The sequence below is a fragment of the Micrasema longulum genome, unplaced genomic scaffold (genome assembly GCF_059751315.1).
Source record: "Micrasema longulum isolate JH-2025_06_02 unplaced genomic scaffold, ASM5975131v1 h1tg000657l, whole genome shotgun sequence".
Taxonomy (NCBI): Eukaryota; Metazoa; Arthropoda; class Insecta; order Trichoptera; family Brachycentridae; genus Micrasema; species Micrasema longulum.
This window is the reverse complement of record NW_028277853.1, coordinates 769,388-792,527: the sequence shown is the minus strand read 5'-3', so window position 1 is coordinate 792,527 and position 23,140 is coordinate 769,388. Positions and strand designations below refer to the sequence as shown.

The window sequence follows — 23,140 nt, the reverse complement described above, 5'->3', positions numbered from 1 at the left end:
CGACAGTATCAGGAGACAAGAAAATACTAATAAAATGGCATAAAATTCTGCCATTAAAAGTGGCGTTTTAAAACGAAGGGATTATAACTGCTACTGCGAGGTGTTAAAGGTAAGCTCGCTGTTAGCTGTTAGCCTTCTAAAGCCTTATAAAGAGAAAACCTTAATTGGTATCACCGACGATCGGCTTGCTTTTTTATAGAAATAAGTGCTATTAACTCAGTCGGAGAAAATAAGCGACTTTAGTATAACGAGGGGCGGCGAGAGTTTCGCATGACAGTATTTTATACAATTATTTATGTTTTCCGAGTAAACTGCATAATTTTCCGAATATCTAAATAACCATCCACAAATACAAAACATGTTAAGATTCTAGTAGTCAGCGAACAGCGTATAAAAATAAACCCACAATTAAAAGAATACCTAGATAAAAATTTTAAAGAAATATGATGCACTCTAGATTGAAATAAGTTTCTTGATAAATAACTGCAGTGATAGTCCGGTAAAATCCCATTTAACATTACCCAAGTATGTCATACTAACGCACTCTGTATTGAAATTATTCAAACGCTCCGAGTGCATTTATTAATTTCCCCAAAAATTGGATTTAACGCTTCATATGCACTCTAGATTGAAATAAGTTTATTTATTTATTAGGGAAAAAAACAACAGTTTTTACATATAATTCATAAAGAAGATAAGGGTACATTGGAACTTAAGTTGTAAAAACAGTCAATAATCATTTTCCACGGCTATGTAAGTTATTAATCAAGTGTAAACATTAAAATAACCCAGTAATAGAATAACATTAATTTAAAAGTTGAGAAATGTTCGTAGTTTAGAAACTGCAAATAAAATATGTAAAAATAATTAATTATAATAAAAAAGTTTAAAAAAATAAAAAAGTAATAAATAAAAATAATATATGGACGTAAGTATGATAAATAAGTACATTTATAAATATATTTTTCATGTCTCTGATGGAGTTTTAAGCTACAAGATTCTCTTTCTTTTTTAACATATTATTAAATATATATATACTTATGTATACTTACGTGTTATTTTTATATGTACGTAATTTTACCTTATTATTTTAATTATTTCTATCTGTATGAATTAAGATATTCCATTTTGAAATGTACATATTATATATGAATAAAAAAATTGAAGTTGAAAAAAAAAACCATGCCATTACTAACTAACAAAGCAATAGTGGTATATTTATTTATTTATTCATATTTTTCTCTTACAAACTATACTCAATAATAAAAATAATGTGACCTCACTGGGGTTACCCGTGCCGAGGACACTTAACAATATACTCTTTGAAATGTTTTTACATTTGGGAATAAACAAAGAAGACTGACTTAATAAACAGTAATAATTAACAAAATATTCACAGTTTTAAAAACTAGGTATATATGTACATATATATTGTTTATATTACAAAACGCACAATGAAAATAACAAAAACCTAACATAAGCTATACACTTGTGGAGCAGTGTATGTCACGCTCATAATTGCGTCTGAGCGCGAGAGAGACAGAGATTATTTTCATAATGCGTATACCGTGCGATGTCATACCATGAATATATTCACACATACTACACAATGCGTGTGTGTAAGTATTGCGAACGCGCCAGCTTTAAAAAATCCACCTGTACCCTATTAGATCTGCGTTCCGCCATAGATCTTCCGCAAGGTGAAGTTTGTACATGTTTTAGTACCTAATGTCCACCTCTCGCTGTACCCTGTACCCTGCACCCTGCACCCGCCCCCGCCCCGACACCCCGAGCCGGCGCCCCACGGCCCTCGTTCCCCACCTGAGACAACTTTCTAGCAAACGTCAAAGTAAAGGAGAAAGCGGGGAGCAACAAGAAAAGTAAAAGTCTTTCGGGCAATCAACTAATGAGTCTCTTAAGTAATTAACATTATACAATTATGTTTAGGTAGAGGGACTCTTTATGCTATTAGAAAACAGCGAGCTGTAAACAGAGACTTGCGCTGGTCTTCTCAGTCTAAAGATACACGGAGACCGTGTCTATTATTTATCTCCCAGTGAGTAAAATCAATTTGAAATTTCCAATTAAAATAAAAATATTTCGTTTTTAACCATTTATTTATTTACCGACCGGTTTATGATCAACGCGTGCTCCTTTGTCGAGGTATAATTGAACGCAGTTTGTTTTCGATATAAAATTTCTGTATAAAATATTAAACTATAAGTAGATACTAACCTAAATAAAACACAAATAAATGCGGGATTGAGAACACTCAGATATCGGAAAATATTTAAACTGCCTTTGTTTTCAAATAATGCTACATACCACACACCTATGACCCGCATATGTCCGGAATATAATATATACGGCCGAAACAATGAAATTGTCATTTTTTATGATACTCTCTCAGCTTTTGTGAATAATCTCTTAGGAATAAATCTTATTTAATAAGTTCACATGGACAACTTATTTTTTATTGCATTGTATCCTGTTTAAAAAAATATTCAAAAATATGTATTACATCTTAATATATGAATCTATTTTGTGTAATTCTATAATTGCATGTAAAATTGTATCGACGAATGCTTTCAAATTGTTTGTTTTCTAGTATGTATCTTTGTTGAATTACCTAATAAAATAAAATAAAGTTATGCAGAAAGCAGCCAGTCCACAATTTTGAAAAAATGAGATATTGATGTTATCGGGTGCAGTAAGGTCAATTCTATGTTCTGCTGAAAACAGCCAGACCGCTTTCATACAAAAAAACCGTATTAATAAATAACCCGGTGTCGATCACAAAAACGGCATTTTTCAATTTGCAGAAAACACCCACAGCACTAAAAAAATCTTACGTTATTTTAAAAATCATTAAAACTGGTCAAATAGATAATTAGACTCTTGTTTGTAATATTAAAAAAAAACTAATGTATTCGTGGTTTATCATTTGTTAAAGTTAAAAACATTCCAACTGTTGTGTAAATTTGATTATCCAGTTTTTTCAAAAAAGTGCTATTATCTTAGTTTCACTTTTCTATGGCTGGCTGCTTTCTGCATAACTACGTTCAATTAAGAATTTAATGCAAATTTATTCATCAGGGTCTTAAGTCTAAAAATATATAGACGTAATAAATCAAGTTTTTTTAAAAGGAATAACCCGCTAAGCCTCTATTTCGAGGCTTGTCAGCAGGTGGGATATGGAAGGAGGTAATGAAAAATACACCACAACATCCAGACCAATTGAGAAAAAAATCTTTCCTGGATTTTTTCCTTGCAACTGGCGGGAATCGAACCCGCGGCGCCAGTTTCACAGTTGGCCGTCTAACCAACTGCGCCACGGCACCTGTCATGTATGTAGTATTTTGTGTTTGTACGGGTATGAAGTGAGGGAGGTTTGAAATTCGATCATTTTCAGTTGTTCTAAAATTGGACGGAAGTGGATTATACGAAATATTTTTTATTAGATTATTTTAAAAAATGTTAGGGGCAACACGTGGTGATCGAGACGTTTGTTCCTTTGGACAGTGGTGTTATCTACTAAACCAATAATTTTCTAATTAATTAAGGACTTACATCAAGTGCTCATTTAAGAGTTATCAATACTAATCTAATTTTCATTATTACGTGTTGAATTTTAAGCGAAGAAGGCTGATTGTCTTTTTTTTCCGTCAAAAGTAAGTGTTTTATGTTTTTGGTGGGTGATTTTGTGTTGTGAAGATTCTATAATATATTTTACTCTACTCTAGAATGCGCGTTTTTCTAAGAAACTGTGAGGCTAGTTATCTTTCTATTAACTTAAGATCTTTTTACTATTTTTGATTATCACGGGTATCAGAATGAAATTTTCTTAGTATAGACAAAGACAACTTGAAATTTATAATATAAGAAATCAAACACTGATTTGAGTCTACTAAACACTTTATTTTATATTGTTTAAAGTGCTATAAATAACTTAATAATACCAATAGCAAACAAAAAAGTAAATGTGAAGTTTAAACATGGAGTTGTACAAAATAAACACCAAATCGATCAACAATTTGAAATCTTGAAAAACAGTATTAGTTTTTCAAACTTTTAATATAAATATAATAAATAATAATTACAAATGCGATAAAAAAATCCTACTTACACAGAGCACCTACTGTAGAATAAAGAAAGCTATTTATTTCTCCACATCAGAAGAAACTCACCACCGTAATCGGGCCTCCTGGCCTGTTAAGGTGCAAAAACAATAATTCATAATACCTGGTAGATTTGTCTGATTCGTATACCTCATCAATATTGGGATTTTTATAAGAATTAAAAATGTAATTCATGTTTATTTTTTAGTTTCATGAACATATATGCAAAGTAAATATATATTCTTAAAATGCTATTAATAACTTTTTAATACCAATAGCAAAAGAATTAAATAGATAACGTGAGAAAATTTACAACAACAATCCTTTCATAATAAAATCAATATATAATGTAGGCGGGAAGATGTACGAAATTTGAGATTGTATGTCAGTACGGAAGTGTGAAACGATCTATCATCTCTGCCCACCCATACTGGGAAAGGGTGTGATCGTAAGTTTGTTGTGATTCTATTTAACACAGGACTGTATTCTTTATCTGCCTGGACACAACAAAATAAATAAAGTAAAATGAATTACGTACACACGAATCGTTTTTTTCTTTTACGCAATGGGAAACGTTAATGTAAATATGTTTATTAAATCTACATAAAAAAATGTATTTCGTTGTTATATTATGTATTTTTTTCTGAATAAAATAATAAATAAACTAAAAGTAGCATTAAATAGTAATTATTTTTTATGGAGTTACTGTTACCACCCCGGCTGTTATTTTTGTTTCCATAGAGCGTTATATTATCTTATAGGTTCTAATATTCGTGTGTTCCATATGGCGCTATTTTTGAAAATTCCTCTAAACTATTACAACGTTGTGATACTTTTCACAAACAACTTTACTCCCTTAAACTAGAAACCATTGTCTACATATTTAACTAAAAAGGTAATATTTTTAGGTGTCAATTTAGATAAGTCTAAATTTTAGTCGGCCATTTCTCAAAACATGTCATTTGTTGTATGGAACTGAGCCATTGATATATTATGGATGGTCAAAGCTTTAACCACTACCGGCGACTTGCTTTTGAAATTTTCTTCGGCAGTCTACTAATACTAAAAGTAGTCCTTTAAAGCCAATTATATGTTTTAATTGAAAATAAACACAGATAATGCCAATTCAAGATTAATTTATTTAAACTACAGCAATTATTAATGACCTCATACAAATATAAAAATGGTGTGCTAATTTAAAGACATTTCTTCATTTTAGTTTTATTAACACAAGCAATATGCTTATTTATTAGTTTTACAATTTGTAAATATTAACAGGCGTATCAGAGGGCGCGATGAAAACAAGACATTGAATATTTTCAGCAAGCTTATCATAATTAGGTTCAAAGCAACTTATAGCTATCCACAAACATGCTGTCAAATGGTCCTCTGTCAAGCTGGAGTATGTTTTGTTTCGATTGCATATTAATGATGTAGAAAATGTAGAATTGCAGACGAAAGCTAGTAAGGAGAACTTATGTTATTTAATAAATAAAATCTGTTATAAAACACTGCAAAATACTGTAGCTTAATAACTAATAACTGCATTTTATAAAAAAAGTGGTAAGCATAGGCTTAAGAACATTTTCGAGCGGTCGACGCTTAGGCCACACATGGTTATTGTAAAAATCACGTGAATACATATATTTAAAGTTTGGTAGTCAAAATGCAGCGAATATTATTTACACAATTAATTTGATAAATAAATCGTTTGGTATTCTATTTTCATTAAAAAGCACATTAAAATTTTATTTTTCGAAAACTTGTTTACTTTTTCTCGAGATTGCAAAGAAAAAGTGGAGGTTTGTATTATGTGAGACATGTTCTTATCCGAAAAGCGTCAAACGAACATCGCAAGGACCAACACCGTATCACAAATCTACGAATATAATTGAAAACACAACGCGAATAAAAGCCGAAAGGTAAAGTTGGTATATAGTAGTAGTCAACAAAAAACGGAAAGGACTAAGGAATAAGAATTTTTCATTATAATTTTAAAACGGACTATTTTTTTCCAGTTGAAAACCAGATTTGATTCATATAAAATCACCTTAAACTTAAAAATCTCAGTGCAATAATGTTTAATAATAATAAAGGAAAATGAGTCCATAAATTTAATAATGGAGGTCATGTCATAAATTGTATTAAAAATGATGGCGATTACGTAACAAATAGTGTTTTACTAACAATCCCTCGTGCACTATTGAAATTCAGAATTATTTATCGAAATATTCATAATATTTAGATGCAAAATATATGTAATAACTATGTTAAAAATCACGAAATAGTTGAATCCATGCAAAAAACTTAATTCCCAGAAAAAAACGAGTTCCGTTTTGATGAATTCCTACCGTACAAAAAAACACAGGGTTTTCACCGCGATTGGGCATGAAAAATAAATTACATTATTTTCTAGAACAAAGCAATGCGGAATGCAAAATCATATTTTTAGATACAAACCTTTCTGTAAATAGTCAAACTTTCCGTCGCAATAAGCCTATGAAAGTATCCAAGTAAGCGAGTAAAAATACTGCTATTAGGTATACCCGCTGTACGAGCATCCCGGTAAAAGAGACATACCCGTCGAGAGTTATGTTTGCTTACCAGTTTGGTTTGTATGGTGTAATGTCTGTGGTACTACGACGCGACTCCCTCCACCCTTCCCTAGGAAGGGTGGGCAGGACATGGATTCGCACTTTGGGTTAATTGGAGGGAGTTATTAAATTCCCCTCATCAAAATTCCCCACCAATTAGGATGATTATCTACGCGACCTGTACACAATACATACCTAACTCTAAACATGGACCTAGGCAAGCGCAGGCTCCCAAAACACAAACTTATTTATTAGATAATACATCAATTTACTAACACCAAAGTCCCGGAGCACATACTTTAAGAATGTATGATCTTTTTTGTTATTTTCCTCCACTTCAGTAAATAATTGCGTATTTGAAGTGAAGTAATAGTACCCAATAAACGGTTGGTAGATATTCGATATCTATTCAACAGAAAAGTTTTCAAAGGAAGATCCTATTACTACTTTCGAAGATGAGGATCACCGCAAGATTCGAAGGCACTGGAGAGACGTAAAGACATTCCACATACGTTTATCAGTGGAGAGCGGTGGGATTTTAAATAGGTAAGCAGTAAACTTATCATAAAGTGTCCATAGATGCATTAAAGGAACGTTGAATGCCTATTTCAAATTTGATAAATAATGTTACATTTTTATTATTAGGCTTGGAGTTACAAAAAAATAACAATTTAAATAAACATCAATGTGTTTATTTTTTGGGTGATACCATGTGTGTTGGATTTGTACCGACGTTTCGGCTACCATTGCAATAATATTTTTCATGAAATATTGAGGTTCAAATATACGCTTATTCATCTTCTAGTGCCGCTCCTATCGGAGGTAGGTGACCATCACTTGAAACTCCTCTCGATCCTGGGCCATTTTGATGAGCATTGCTGCATTTGGTATTCCAAACTACTGTCGAAGATTCCTGAGCCATGAATATAATATTGAACGGTTTGATGGATGTTACCAGACCAGACGACTTAGTTGAAAACAGTAAGAATTTCAGATTATTTACTCAGTTTATTAGATTTAGGGTTGAGAAATATGAGATTCTTAGGGGTGTTCTATAATATAGTGACACATGTTTGTGAAATTCTCGTTCTTGAGAGAATGTGCAGAATGGTCGGTAAATTAAATTTTATGCATTGTCCAGGGAGCCCAATGTCTCTGGGTATGTACTGAACTAATATTTTGTGCCGTCTTTCCCAATCAAGGGCAAGTAGTGTTGCTAACCTTTGGCGTTGAAATTGTGAAACGTAGTACCAACTTACTAACAATCATTTCACTGTGACTCGATTAAATTGAAGTGGTCAATAACCTTTTAATAAGCAATGCTACATGCATGATTGCGGGATTTATCTTTTGGTGACTTATATAAAGGGCGTCGGAGTTAAGAAATTTAAAAATAATGATAATAATAATCCAATCTGATTTTATTAAATTTTTACAATTACAATAATGGACATAGGCTATTGTGATACAAGTAATTAGGGTTTTTTCTACCATTCGTGTTAGCAATATGGTTATGAGTTATGAGGATGAATGACAATATCTGACAAAAGCCCTCCACATAATAAGCCAAACTCAAAGAGAATGGGGCAGTGCAAGTTAAAATAATTAAAATCGCGATATGCGAAGTTCAAAATTTTAAAAGAGTGAATCGTTTATTGACAAAAAAACATTGCTTTTTTGTAAATATGAAACCAATAAGAAGACCCACGGTCTATAAAACAGTTTCGGGTATGTGTAGGAATATACATTCACTGAGCCACGATATTCATTTACGCATACCATACCCCATACCCCGTCTACCCTCTACCTTCGCTTCCACTATGAGGTGTAGAAGGGAATATTTTTCTACGCGGAACATGTGGCCAAAGTATGCGGTCTTTCGTCTTTCGACAGTAGCTGATAATTCTCCGCCTTGTCTGATTATATTCAGTGCCCTTCCGTTGGACACTCAGCCTGCGACACATAGGCAGAGTGGTGAATGTTACACAGTGTGTAAAGTGGCCACTTAAACCAGCCGATGATAGGCTTCCAGCGATGTAAATGCCCAACCCTCCCCTCAAAAAGGTTTTCTTTCGCTGCTGAAATAAATATCAATCATGATAACTTCATAGTAGGTTGGAATCCCTTCTACAATTATTTGGACGTACCGTATTTTGCGAGCAAATCGGACTATAAGACGCACCTCAATTTTTGGTTGAATTTTTGAATATGAAATATTGTTAACATCGTTTTAAATGCCACCAAAATTGTGCGGTATATCGCAAGTGTGTACGTGTTTTTTTGTTGTTGGATTTATTGAAACTGATAAATAAATAAATGAAAGACGACAATGTTTGATTATGTCCAAATGCTTGCAGACTGGCTGGATTTCCTCCCTAGGGAGTTGTTCATATTTAAATTTATTTCAACAGAGAGGGAAAAAGTTTTCGAGAAGAAATTTGGAAGTCTAGGCATTTACAGGGCTTATGACAAAAGTCAACAGATGGAAGAGTTGAGGAAATGTGGATGTTCAAACATGGGCAGAATGGTGAATGTTACACAGTGTGTAAAGTGGCCACTTAAACCAGCCAATGACAGGTCATAAGCCCTGTAAATGCCTAGACTTCCAAATTTCTTCTCGAAAACTTTTTCCCTCTCTGTTGAAATAAATTTAAATGAAAGACGTTTCATAAAAACAAATAAAATCACATAATACCGCATATGAGATACTAAATTATGCGAATAAAAGAAATATATAAAGAAAAAATAAAGCATTTGAATATTCTGAATTTATTTCAAATAAAACACTTTGTAAATTTACCACACAAGAGTTTAATACATTAAAACACGACATAAAAACTTGAGTGGTAAATTTACGAAGTGTTTTATTTTAAATAAATTCAAAATGTTTTTCCACAAAGTTAATGCTGAAACAATAAATAGTATATTTGAATTAACTTGGACTTGTAAGTTCTATACATAAATGGCGTTTTCTCTCTTTGTAAAAGTAGTAAAAATATGTACGAGTATATTTTATTCGTCCAAGATAAATAAAAGTGAATTTAAATTTTATTATCAAATTCTTCGAGTACTGTTATTGGTATCCAACAGAAACTTAAAACCTTCAACTAAAATTTTACGCTTTCAATGAATCCAAAAACATTATTTCAAAACTTGGGATTTTAATAATAAATAAATAAGAATGTTTTAAAATCGGATAGCCAATAGCAATGGGAAATTCTTCTTTCGGGGATTAAAAAAAGTCACAAAAAGATAATCTCTTTACAAAATTAAAAAAAACTGGTTATACGCCGGGGGAGTCATCAAGCAAAAAGGAATATAAATTGTAAAGAAAGTCGAGATCTACAAATCAATGACAAGATGTACAGTCGTAGAAAAAAGTCGCCTTTAGAATCATACAATTATCATTTTCCGAATGTTTGAGTTTATTGTTTACTATATTGATGTGTTATTTATATATATATATATATATATATATATATGTACCAATATTCAAAGTGGGTAATAAGATAGAAATAATAAATTATATACCAATAACCATATTAAACACCCTATCTAAAAGAGTGGAAAAGGTTATAAAAAACAATTAATTACCTATCTTAAAAAAAAATTCGATACTATCTCCTAAACAATTTGGCTTCAGAGAAAACACAGGAACATCATATGCAATAGCCAAAATAACGATCTACATAAATGATAATCTTGACAAAGGAGAAAAATGTAGAGGTATTTTCCTTGATTTATGCAAGGCCTTCGATACTATTAAACACGACGTCTCGAAGAAAATGCTCGCTTGAACATGATTTTAATTTATGACCTTTGACAATTACTATGACGGTATGGTTCTCAACTTTCATCTGTTTTTATATGCCGAGGTATTACAAAGCCGGCTCTTTTGACATCTCGATATGAACACTCTGGAAGATAGTAAAAAAGGTGGAGAAAATAAAATAACATTTTTTTTTTATGGTGGCAATGTTTTTACGGCCAGATGCTCTTATATGTTAATAAGACTGCATATAGTCACTGCTTTGGATTGGATTGTTTGGATTTGAAATTGACAGTTATGTCAGAACTTTATTCGATTTCATATTTAACTTATTTCTCTATCGCATTTTAAATAGGCTTTTAAGAAAGAAACTGGCAATCTCAGAATGATTCAGAATGAAATAATTAAAGCAAAAACCGCTCGGCGGAACCAAATTTTTGTCACTTTCAATGAGTAGATGTCGGCTTCGTGGTGTAGTGGTCAGCACGTTTATCTACCATGCAAGAGGTTTCGGGTTCGATTCCCGACATGGAAAACATTAAATGTTTATTCAAATAGGTGTTTTTACACTAGAATATTTCATAGTCCCTGGGTGCGTAAAGGGAATAATGAATGAATGAATGAGTATTTATGTGTACCTTGGGGTATTAGATCTGTCGGTACATACCAACGTACTTATCTCACAACTTAAAGATAGAGCGCCGGTTATCTTCGCAATCGCTCGGGAGAATTTATCTTCTTCTAAAACGTCAAAATGAAGATATGTCATTTTAATTATTTTATTTTTTATTTATTCAATCCAATATAAAATACAAATACATAGTTAGCAAAAATGTTTATACAATAGGTACGGTACACACAATATATTTTTATTTATGGATGTAGTCACTCCACTGGCCCACAGCCACGTCCGGAGTGTCAGTGTATTATTTATTTTTTACATAATTGTACATAATTTCACATCAATTGTGTGAAAATTAAAAAAAAAAAACAATTAAATCATACCTACATCAATAAAACGAAAAAGGATTTTCAAGAAACTAAAATTAAATTCTTATATATGAAACATATTCCTCAGCTTGCTGTCTAGTCTTTTTAGCAATCCATTTACGGACTCTAGCTTTTCTTTAATTTTGTTTTTATTTTAGTGCGTAGATATGTGTACCGTGGCGCACGTGTCCACTTAGAATATATCGATGTACCTACCTTAAACTTGAAGGTAGGGGGTCGGTATTGTATGGTCTTCTTAAATTATCTTTAACTATACCGTCATGGTGAAGGTATGACGTCCTTAACTTCCCATTGTAATCGCAGCCTAAGGCCTGATCCTGCCGGAGCGCATTGGTTAAACAAATCTGTCCTTGATTAAATAGTATCGCGTTTTATTAATAATTTTAATCAGAAAAGTTTATTTGCCCATTTTAGTTTTCAGATAAAAGGTACATAACAAACATTTTATAAGTAATGTTTACAAAATCTAGAATGTTTCTAACTGGACTTTTCAAACTGCAACACAAATATTTTCGCCAAACAGAATGAAACATTTTTTTCATTTGACTGTACACAAAAATATATCAAGACAGGATACTAATTGAATTAAAATCGCGAGAGAAGAATATCCGTCTTATTATAAAAATAAATCGAGAATTTGTAAGAATAGTATACAAAAAATATATTAAAATGAAATTAAAACGGATAATCGTTTACGTTGGTAGATGGCTCAAAACTGGGTCATTTACCGAATAATAATGAACGGCTTGGATTTATTAATATTCATCAGTGTGAAGCGAGCAATAAAAATTAAAAACTCACTACTTTTTTTTTAAAATGCAATACGGGAAGAACGACAAACCAACTTAAAAATCGCCGTTAAAAATAATAAAGGTTCGTTAAAACGGTGAACGCTTTATTGAAAAAAAAAAGTTACATTAAAAGCGTCATGCGAAATTAGTGAACCGCACTGAATCAATTTACATCACTGTGTACGTAAAATAAACGTAAAATGGTCATTCTGTCGATTAATACGGGCGTGATTGGTAACCCGAGCTTGTTTTGTTTGTGCACAGTTGCCGATCTCAAATTTCCATAGTTTGAAAAAACAAACATCCCTCGCAACCCCCCACCCCAAACATCACCGGAGGGGATGAACTACCCCATATGAAAACAAACCGATATCGGTAATTACAATCGCCTCTAAATTGAAATAATCACAGCCTTTACGCTGAATGTTTCTGCGCTGCACGCTACTCGTATGTGTTGGCGACGCGGAAAGATAACCCTATTAACCCTTTTAAATCGCTTTTGTCGGATATTGACCTTTTACATAGGCATAAAAAAACATTCGAATTTAATTATTATTGTTACGGACATCATATAAAGCGCAATTTTCGTAATATAATACCTCAAGGGCGATTTACAAAGTGATTCTATAGATAAATAAATTGAAACTTTTAAATTTGTAGTTAAAGTAAAACAATTTATTTCGTTACCACATGCTACGGATTTATTCAAATGATTTAGAGAACAAGTGTGTTTTAAGTTTTTTTCCGAAACATCAGTTCGCTCTCATAGCCTCGCACCTCTGCTGAAGGTAAAACGCCTGTCAGCTAGTTCATCTGGAATGCGCAGTTCCCTTAGATACACTCCGGAGTAGAGTTGTGGCGTGACTTATCCATAAGCCAACGGAGTTTGTATTTCACCCTCTGTGGAAAACGTAGCCAGTACTATACTGTCAATATTACAGAATGTCAAGACTTTAATCGAATAATCGAAATGTAACTGACGAATAATGTTATTTTAATCTAGAAATATGTAAAAACTAAGTGACAGGTTTTATCCATTGCTCCCGCGACATCTTTTATGATAAAACCGGTTGATAGATTTTCGAAATTTGCGGATTCAAGTATAATCCGTGTTTTCGTTATATTTTTGTTATAAATTACATTACATTCGAAACTTACATTCAGAATAAATACGTTTAGTACAATATATTAACTTTAAAAATAAAGAATCGATGTGACTTTTTGCAACTGTTAATTCTGATTCTATCCCTACCATATTTTAGCTTTAAAATGTAAAATAGCGCACAGCAACATGAACTCTAGTCTTATTTATACACAGATATATAATTTAATTTATTATTGTGATATTATACCTTTCAGGCTTCAATCAAGGATTCCAAAATAAACACTTCTGTGTCAGACCAATTCTTATCACGGTAGGAGGTGACAAGGTGCGAACCTTGTTGTATATTGATTAGTTACCTTTACTTATAATAATGACGTGACCTGCCACAAAACTCTTTAATTTTTTTAAAATTCATTACGTAACACTTAGCATTTTAAAGGTTTTTGGCGTATATATTGTTGTGCTATATTTAGTTATAAAGGCGCTAAACTTACTTTATTTCTTTGTTGTTCTCGATAGGTATGTGGTATTTTCTAAATGTTAATATTATTTATGTCCCGAATTGAGTTATTGTAACTCCTGGGAATGTAATTTAACGTATTATACTTGAAAAATACTTTGAGTTGTATGATTTATAAATAGAATAAAACAAATACGATAAAGGAAATGGGAAGCAAAAAAAATTTTTTATACTTAAATTCAGAAATTTATTTGAAGGGGGAGGGGGAGTCGCCCATTGCACTAAATCGTTAATTTTAAAACGTGATCACGAAACAGCTTAATTTGTGAAATAGTAACTGTTATTGCCATTTGTATAAAAAAAACTAAATGCCCGACTATAATGTACACGTATAAACAATAATAGTATATTATTTTATATATTTGTGTAAAGCCCTCGAAACATTAGATATTGTAAGCTGAAACGATTAAATAATAATGAAATTTTATTGATTGAATCATTCAATTTGTACTTTTTTACTTTTACTTATAACGTGAATATAAAAGTTTTTATTTTATAATAAATAATAATTTAACAAATTATCAATTTGATCGATGTGACCTAACATTCAAAGTAGGGATTGATGAATGGATTAGGTAGACAAACAAATAAATATAAATATATATATGGTATTTATTAATGTGAAGTGACGGAATAATGCGTTAACCAGAACTCATTTAATTGGCGGACCAAGTAAAGTAATAAAATCGATTCCTGCTAAACACATAATACAAATAAACAGGGATTTGGTGAATGGTTATTTGAATCAAGGTATTATTATAAGCCGGATTTATTTTTTAAATCAGAACATTCAATTGAATTAAATTTTAAAAACAAATTAACAAAGCTTAAAACATAAAAAAATTAAGAACGGCGAAATGTATATTGATAATTAAAGTTAAACATACGTGCATGACTCATTTTTCTAAGTTTTTAAAATGCAACTTAAATTAATTTGTAAATTGTTCAAAAATCATTGTATGTAATAATTAATTTTTGTTGCAAAAATTCCGCTCATAAAACATCTTGAAAGTAATCAAAATAAAATTAAATCCGACTTGCAAAAAATGATAAAATAAAGGAAATTGGTACTTGAAAGTTTTGTGGTTCAACTTAAAATCCCGAAATCCAAATTCCGTATTTATGAAAAATGTGGCTTTTCAGTAAGAGGAAGGGATTGAGGAGCTAAAAGCCGCGTACATATTTGATGTACTTCCGCCGAGGATTATGGCGCTGGAAAACCACGATGAAGAGGCTAATCCACCGGAAGCAGGTTGGAAGGATTGTCGGCTGGAATACGTATTGGGTAGGTACAATATAATATTAGACTATATATTTATTTACGTTATTACATAAAAAAATAAGTAGAAATATACCAACAATACTAGCGCCACGCCGATTCAAAAATCGTTAATCTAGTAATATTATCTGTATACATAATTCTTCTGTACGCGTGATGTCACTGAATTCCTCGTAAACGGCTTAACCGAATTACGTGCGGTTTTCAGAGAAATGTAGATATTTGCGCTGCGCGTGTTCGTAAATATTAAAATGTTCAATCGAATATGTAAAAAAAATAGAAGCATGAATCTTTCTTTCATCGACCTACTAGGGCTACATTCGACGAGAACGCATATACAAAAAAAATAAAGGTGTTGTTTTTTGTGTTTAAAAAAAATGTTTTTGAATGTTTACAAACAACATTCGCTTTTTATGGATCCCATTATGATTATTTCCTTACATTCCTTACATTCCTTATGGTTTCTTCTCACTTATTTCTTTTTACTGGGTTTTTGGTAACACTAAAATATTATTAACCGACATTCAATACATTAAAAAAATTGAATTCATGAATAAAGTGCACCCCTGTTGGTGAGAAGAGCCGAGTTTGATATTTGCGAAAAGAATTCTATATTTTAAAACGGATTATTTTATGTTTCGGAATTCAACCATAAACAACTACTTAGGTACCTACCTATCAATGAAAAGTCTTTATCCAAGCTAATAGCAGGCACGCCAACGTTCGGGCAGGACAGCGTCTGTCACGTCCGCTATTACATAATATATAAGAAAAGAATTTATATAACTAGGGAGTCAGAAAAGTTGATGCATGCCACGGATTGGAGAACCTTACTGGATGTCAAAAATAAAATATAAAAAATAAGGAATAATTTAAAAAAAAAATATTTATAGATGACAACCATGAAGTTTCGCATAAATAAATTGTCTATGTTTTTATGAATGTATGTATGTGTATGCGCATGGGTGTATGTACGTGTGTGTGTATGTACATGTGTATATATGTGTATATTTATATATATGTGTGTATATATGTGTATGTCTGTATGTATATGAATCAAAATGTGTCTCCGAATAAGTTTATATTTTGTTTGTCTGTGCTCTATATTAATTTGTTAACTATTATAATATATTAAAATGTAATTGCCTAGCTTGGAACGGGGTATGTACCCTTGTTAGCTGGGCAAAGTGAACATGGAATTATATTTTGATAAAGAGTGTGAATAAATAAATAAATAAATAAATTGCATGTGTGCGACGTTTGTATTCGAGTGTGAATGAATGTGCAAGGGTGCGTGTGTGAGTACGTAAGTAAAACAAAAACAATTTGTGTATTTATGTCGATTAAGGTATGGGAGAGAGCTTGGCAAGTGGTTAGACTATTTAAAAAAAAGTTTTACCTACTTTCGAAACATTCAGAAAATATTTTTGTCAAATAATGTTATGACACTTTAATTATGACACTTTAATTTCAAAACCTTATTCTGAAAAATCAATATATTTTAAAGTTTGACTGGTACATATTGAATGAATAATATGCAACGAGTCCTATATAATTCGGTAGGTAACTACAAAATGTAGTGCATACGAATACATAAGATAAGCATGACAATACGCGTACGATGGCACAAAATGAACATACGCAATGTATTTTACGCACCTAAATTATGTATAAATAAGAATAACATATAAGTTTGATATAAATTATTCAAATGATAAAAATTTCGTGTCACAAACAGTTGGCCCGCAGTACTGAGATTTATTAGATTTTTCTGCTTTTAATAAGCTTCTATTTTATAAGTGCTGGGAGTCGAGCATCTTAACCAATACACCACGCAGGCACTCATTAGATTAATATTTTTATTTTATTAAAACGCTACTATGAATGCGAGGGTTGATGAGGACATTAAAACTGACAAAATCAAAATAAAGTAAGATGCCAGACAAGGGGACACAATGTCGCCAAAGCTCTTTACACTAGCCTTGGAGGATGTATTTAAACCCTAAATTGAGAGAATAAGGGTGTAAACATCGATAGCATGTACTTGAGTCACCTCAAATTCGCAGATGACATAGTGGTAAAGAGTAAAGAAATGGATGAAGACGGCGAAATGATTATGGTTCTATATGGGACTTCAAAAAGGATCGGTTTGGAAATGAATATTCATTGAAAAAATCAGTCCGACAAAGAGAAACATTTTCATTAACGGTAATAAAATTAAAGTGGATAACCTTGAGTCCTAGATAATGAATACATATATCTAGGACTCAAGGTAAAGATATCCAGACAACGGAGTTGCCAAGAAGAACACGGCTAAATTGGGCTATTTTTGGCAAAATCAAATATGTTTTTGAAAATAAACAAGTATGTATGCTTAAAAAGACAAGTCTAGGAATCGTATATTTTGCCGGTGATGACACACGGACTAGAAACCATGTCCGTAACAAAAAAAGTAGCCAGATACTAAAATGCGCGCAACGATCCATGGAAAGACCGATGCTCGGTGTATGTCTAAGAGACAGAATAAGAAAAGAAAAAAGAGGGCGCCGGACCGGAGTCATAGATATCATGAATCGTGCAGCGAAATTAAAATGGCAGTGGGCAGGACACTTGGCGAGGCAAAATGATGGCCGGTAGACGCCCAAAATAATAAAGTGGAGACTGTGGTAAAAAAAAGAAGTGTCGGGAGGCTACAGAAAAGATGGGTCGATGATATTGCCTCGATAGCCTGTAAAACAAAGATGTTGTAAGCGGGCGATACGAAGGAATGGAGACGCTCAGAAGAAGCCTTTATCCAGCAGTGAAGAGAATAAGGCTGAAGAAGAAGATGAACAAAACATTTGAAATTATATACTTATATTGAAAACAAAATTTCCAGTAAATAACTTTTGAAACAAACTATTTTATTTACACATTTATTTATACTCTTTATTAAAGTATACTCTCAAACTGTATTATTGGTAACTTTATAACATGAATTTCTTGAGAATATTATTTTATCTAATATTTACTGTGTACAACATAATCATATATTTTTTGCTCAAAAAACCGGAATAACAACACAAAAGAGTTTTTGTACGAGTTTATAATAAATATAAAACTATAAAACAGTTGTTGAAAACATCTAGATACAATTTACTTTCATACATGCATACTCGTATATTATACGTCTTATGTCATATGACAGGTCTGTTCCGAAAAACAATATATATCCCTACATAGCCGACGAACTGAATGTTTAAAATATAAATAAACGAGTGTCTGTTTATTGAATGAGTAAATATGATGGATTAGGTACTCTTAAATTTAGAAAAACGATTTAGCAATTTCTAAAAAGTTTTTAAGCGGGTTTTAAAAGCTTACGAGTACCTTAAACTCTCGTTAAATATTATTTATCGAATTGAATGAAAGAATAATTTCAGAAAAAAATACGCTTCAAGCTACGGATCACACAGACGCAGAAGATTAAACTCGATTTTACTACTACCCGCACCCTTAGTAAATAATTTACAGTGAGCTGTTGAGATTCGAAATAAAATGTTATCATTAGAAAATTGCCGCAGGGTGCTATTTTTATTTGACAAATACGTAACAGTCCAATAGGGCGAGGATCCCTTCATTTAAAAAAAGTATTTTTGAAATATATTTTATTGTATTCCTGTTACGGATTGAGGGTACTTGTCAAAGGGATTGTGAATTTTGTGAGGTCATTATTTTAATTCTTAAAAGAGGTTGACATTTTGGGATGTTCGCACTTTTAAATACATATTTTTTTTTAATTAAAGCATTCAGAGATATAATTAAAACGCAAAAAGTACAAGACGTTATAAATGCGTTGATATATTATCTCAAGGAATATTGACCTACAATCTCGTTTGAACAATATTGCAAGTACACACTTTTGTGTTCGGCCAGCGTTTGAATATAGAACAGTAGTTCTGTGTGTGAAATAAATTCCGAATTCTGAAAAGTGTTCTCGACTCCATGGTTACTCTCATGTTAAAATCTTTAAAAAGTCATTTAAGTAGAGATTAGTTCATTTTGTAGTTTACTGGTTAGATCGTTTGCATACTACGCCTGAGGCCTCGGATTCGATTACGTCAGGGTCGACATGAAATATTTGTTAATAATATGGTCTATGTAACAAATGATCGAGTCAATGTGTGCCCTATACACCATCGTTTGGGGATAGGGATGTGATGATGATGATGATGATGTCCAAGAAAACAATTTCGGTCAGCACTAAAAAAAGTTTTAAATGGCGGCCTCAGTGGTGTAACGGCTAAGACGCTTGACACGGAGGGTTCCGGGTTCCGGGTTCGATTCCAGGTGAGACCACAATAAAAAAAAGTCAATGTAATTTTTCTCAAGCCTGGGTATTCTGCGCTAAAATACATCACTATAATTGGGTCTTCTGGCCTGTTGTGGTGTTTTTGCAAGTGGCGGGAATCGAATCCATAATTTCGTTTCGGAGTTGGCCTGTCACTGCGCAGAGGCAATTGTAATTGTTGTTTTTTTTGTTTTTTTTTATTTCATAGTTTGTCAGATTAATGTCCTAACTGGATACTGAACTGAACGCAATAAATGTTGAATTTATTATACGAGTCATAAATATTTGTATAGCAAAATGAAATTTTCTCGAAGCTTCATAAGCCATTAATAAGCATTTCTCGAAACGTGTAAAGAAAGATAGATGGAAGTTTAAACTTCGGAAAATTTTTCTTGGAATTCTGCAGGTCAGACTTGGAGAAACTTTTTATATAATGAGAAGAGAAGGAGTATGATTATCAACAGCGGAATGCATTCGGCTTTAATTAATATCAAATAAAGATGAAAGACGAAAACTGGCGGATCGTATTTATATAGTGGGAAACTTTTTGTGGAAACACAAATTGGCAAGAATGTATTTGTGGACCATACCAGAGCATAATGTGTAAACGATAAATAACGCTACAACAAGCAAAAGAACGAACAGATTTTGATGACTAAATGTTATCAAATATTTGTATGTAACTTGTCTTTTTTAACCGGTTTCGAGACGTACCCGTCTCTTTGTCGGGACACCAATTAAACCAACATGCAAAACCCACTATACACCTTCACCATAGTTGTTGCACAAAAATACAAAACCAACACGATATGCATTTTTTTATTTGAAATTTATTTATTAACCCTTACGGATGATTACATTCATTTTACAAAAATAATAAAAGAATTTTTATTTATACTCTGTTGTTGATAATTATATTTTTTACGTCTTTTGAAAAGTTTGTCTGAGTCTTTTGTTTAGTTTTGTCTGGTAGTTCTATTGTATAATTTCAGTCCCTGATTTATAAGTCTCGATTGTCCTTGTCTTGTTTTGGAATGTTGCATGTGATAATGTTCTGATATTCCTTTATTATGTTCATGTTTATTACAATTTTTTTCACGTTTTTGTTCTTTTTCTACAATAAAATCAGTAGCTAACTTATGAATAAATTTTAAAGATTCTAGTTGAAAACGTTCATTAACATTTAATTGTTTTTTTTTTAGAGTTCTTTAGTTGGTGTTAGATAAGGGAGGTCATATACTAGCTTTAATATTTTATTTTGCTGTCGTTGTAGTCTGTTTATGTCATTTTGGTTTCCTGTTCCCCATAGTTGTTGCACATAACATATTCTAAATTTGACATAAGCTTCATACATAAGAATTTTTCCGTTTTCGGAACAAAGTATTTGATTTTTGTAAAAAAGCTCGATAATGTTGCCATTTTGCTAGTAAAATTATTGATGTGAGCCGTCCATGTCAATTGTCTGCCTATTGTTAGTCCTAAATATTTAACATGTTCAATTTCAATTAGTCGTTCTCTGTGTATGTAAGCATCTATTTTATGTTATTTTTTTCTAGATTCAAAATTTATAATATGACTTCTTTTTTTTATTCAGTGTAGGTAATTTGTATTTGTCCATTTAGTCAACATAATATATATAGTTAGGTCATCGTTTATGTCATTGTTTGTAAATTAGTCAGTTTGATTTTTGTGAAGTAATCCTATGTCTTCGGTACACATATTTTTTCCCCTTTAAAATTGTACGGTGATAAGTGATTAATATATAAGATATATGTTAGTGGGCCCAAAATAGATCCTTTATTAAGCACATGCACTGATTAGGACAAACATGCACTGATTAGATTATGAAAATATTTTATGTTGTTTGAGAGACAGGATTGATAAAAATAAATATTAAAGGACGTGATTTTATACTTAATTGTTAGTTTTTAATAATGTTTTGCTTTTAAGGCCGTATTTGGGGTTTTGCAAGTTGATTTTTATTTATGTTCTTAATTGGATAATGAGTGTGGAAACCTGTAGACATAGAAAAGTCGGTAAGTGGTTATACACAAATATTTAATAACATTTAGTTAAATGTTTGACCAAAAATGTTAGTGCTTTAAATATTAATCATATTTTATCAGCGAGTACGGCCTTAAAAGCAAAACATTATAAAACACTAACAGTTAAGTATAAAATAACATCCCTTAATATTTGTTTTTATCAATCTTGGCTTCTTAAATAACATAAAATATTTTTATAATCTAATCAGTACATATTTGTACTAATCAGTAACCCAGAAGTGACAAAAAAAACAATTTTTCGTCAAAATAAATTGAAAGAAAAAAAACTCGTTATTTATGAAATGACCCTAAAAAAGAATATTTTTATTAAATTAATTTGTTTAAAATCCATACATTATATTACAAAAAATATATATCGCAAGGACGAACCCTGGAGAGTAACTATTTCCTTCGAGTTTACTTAATAATGATAAAAAAAACTTGCAAAAGAGACATACTTTTAAATCGCAAAAATACTACCACGATACTTATTTAAAAAAATAAAAAAATGTATGTAGTCATATTTGCGTTATCAGAATCGATAACTGTTATTGGCAGATTAATAGACGAAAATTCAATATTCATTGAACTATTAATATATTGAACTGAACTATTTTACAAAGAAAGGGTCGGTTTCTGTTGGAAATCAACTTCCAACAGAGACAGTAGCCCTCTACGGTGTCAAGTGTCCGAGGTAGGGGTGGTTAATTATTTAGTGATTATTCAACAACGTAGTTATGCAGAAAGCAGCCAGCCATAGAAAAGTGAAACTGAGATAATATCGCTTTTGTGAAAAGAGTGAATTATCAAATATACACAACAGTTGGAATTTTTTCACTTCGACAAATGATAAATAATGCATATATTCGTTTTCTTTACAAGACAAAAAATAATTTAATAATGTATTTGACCAGCTTCAATCATTTTAAAGTCTGGCTGATCACACAACCTAAGATGTGCATTTTGCAGAAAACAGACAAATGTTGTGTCATTATGTATTAAACATATTATGTTTTATTATATAATGATAATTATTTGTAAAGAATCACTTAAATAATTTTTCGCACCAAATTTGAAAATAATTTAATCATGTATTAAAGGAATTTTGGAGATTTTTTAAAACTCGGCTGACCTCATAACCTTAAATATGCATTTTGCTGAAAACAGCGAGAACTAATATTGAATTATACCGCATTCAAATTTTGAATATATGAAGTGACATTCTGTATTAAAACATATTTTTTTACAACGGGTATTTTTAAATTTGTAGATCAATCACGTATTTATCCTCTTAATATTTTTAAAGAGAACTAGATTACCAAAGGCATTAATTTTCCCATCAGCATCTATACGGTAAGATTTTTCTAGTGCTGTGGGTGTTTTTGCAAATTGAGAAATGTCGTTTTAGTGATCAGCTTTTTTTTCAGAAGGAGCTTTTAACTAGACTGACTTTTTGTATCTACGTTCAATTGTTTTTTTACTTGGGTTTTCAAAGTCGACTTTCGGCCGTCCGGATCTGTTCAATACCACTACGTGCGATGGCTGGACTCGGGTAAAAAATCTGAACAAGGAAATCGA

The 23,140-nt window shown here is 31.6% G+C and overlaps 1 protein-coding gene across 13 annotated transcripts in view; it reads right to left on the bottom strand.

Moving 5' to 3' along the window:
- heph (polypyrimidine tract-binding protein 1 heph) overlaps positions 1-23,140 on the bottom strand; it is a 728,190-nt gene that overhangs the window by 8,345 nt on the left and 696,705 nt on the right. The gene's annotated exons all lie outside the window — the stretch shown is intronic.